Here is a 1,834-nt window from a genome sequence, read left to right as displayed (position 1 = left end):
ATGCTTAATGTTCCTTCTATTTAATGAGGATCTCACCATTTATTCTTCACTTTTGGAGGAAGTCCAAGGACATGTTACATATTTTTGTAACCATTTGGGTTTGCTTCTTGTTTATGTGGCTTTTTCTACTGAAATTCAATGTAGAGTTTTGCTCCTTAGGTTGGTGATTGTGTCTTTGGATTCTTCAATCCTCCAAAAAATTCTTCTGAGATATTGGTTTTTAGTCCTTTTAAGTAGAGCCTTATATTAATTTCAGAATGAAGAATAAATTATCACTTATGAAAGTAGAAGGGAGATGTTGGGTACAGAAAGTAATTTTATTGGGAGGGCATTTCTAGCCCTGCAGTTGACACCATGACTTGATTTTCAAGGCTCCTCTGCAAAGCTGGGGACCTTCAGAAATGTGGATGTATGTTCCTTCTTCCCTTTCTCTTTCCTTCCTCCTCCTCCTCCTTCCCTTTCTTCTTTCCTTCCTTCTGTATTGTGGGCATGCCTGGGCCTTTGGAGCATGTCCAAATTGCCTACCATGAAGGCCTCTATGTCCCCTACCACATGGGTAAGGGTAGCCTCCTTTGATTGACTGCCTGAGTCTTTTAAATTGGCAAGGCTGAGCAGGCTACATCTTCCCACCACCTCACTTTTTGCTTGGCATCTAGACATGGAAGATCACAGTTCACCCATAGTATAAGCACCACAAACTCAACCAGTGAGAAGGGAAAGATTTTCCTTCCCTTGCTCACTCTTTTACCAATCCCCTTCAGGGCTGTTTGCTTCTGTTATGCATCATTTGTCCTCCTCAGTTTCAGTGGCTGGAGGTGATCTCCACCAGATGGTGAGCCAGGGCAACCATGGAGCCAGCACTGCAGGCAGGGTGGTGCAGCTAGCCAGCCCATCATGGAAGCCGGGAGAAGGCAGGGTATCTGGGACTTGAGCCCAAGGGAGAATTGGACTTGGAACTGGGACAGTGTTTTCTATAGGAATTGAGCTAAACTATGAACCTAATCCCCTTCTCCTCCCCCAAGACTGAGGTGGTATGGGAAGAAGGGGATTATGTCTCCCACATGTTGAGGGAGTAAGTTTTTATATGTGTGATTAAATCTTCTGAAGAAAATATTCCTTTGTAAAGTGAATCTGACTGTGAGTGGCTAAATGGAAATGGAATGCAGGGAACCACCCCCTGCACTTGGGAGAGAATACAGTTTGTGGAGCCCGGAGCCATTTGCAGAGAGCCTAGACATCTCCAACCCTCTTAAGGGCATAGGAGAACTTGGGGAGGGGGAAGAGTGAAATCTAACTAAACTGTCCTTCTGGGCTGGGGTATGGGCCATGGTAATCAGGGTTACACTTCCTTTCTCTCTTCATCCCTTGCTTTGTTTCTTCCTCCCTCCCTCCCTTCCTTTTCTTCCTCCCTCCCTTGCTTTGTTTCTTCTTTCCTTCCCCTCTTCCTTCATTTCTTCCTTCTTCCCTTTCTCCCTACTTTCTTCCTTCCCTTCCTATATCCCTTCTTTCCTCCTGTTCTCCATCTCTACCTCGCTTCCCATAAGTATTTATTGAGTTCCTATTATATATAAGTCACTGGGTTAGGCACAAGAGGAGATATGAACATGAATAAGATGGACACCACCTTCTTCTTCTTATAACCACCTAATCACTTTAGAGAACTTGAGAGGCTTCTGAGAAGAACCCTTTGTTAATATATGTAACTTTGGGAGAATTTTTCTATGCCTTCATAGGCCAAGAACAAAGGCTTTATAAATACCCAAATTTTAAACATGAGAAAATGTTTTACACACACACACACACACACACACACACACACACACACACACACACA

Source organism: Vombatus ursinus, unplaced genomic scaffold (genome assembly GCF_900497805.2).
Source record: "Vombatus ursinus unplaced genomic scaffold, bare-nosed wombat genome assembly UNPS02014812.1, whole genome shotgun sequence".
Lineage (NCBI taxonomy): Eukaryota > Metazoa > Chordata > Mammalia > Diprotodontia > Vombatidae > Vombatus > Vombatus ursinus.
The sequence above is the reverse complement of the archived record's forward strand: the minus strand, read 5'-3'. Positions refer to the sequence as shown.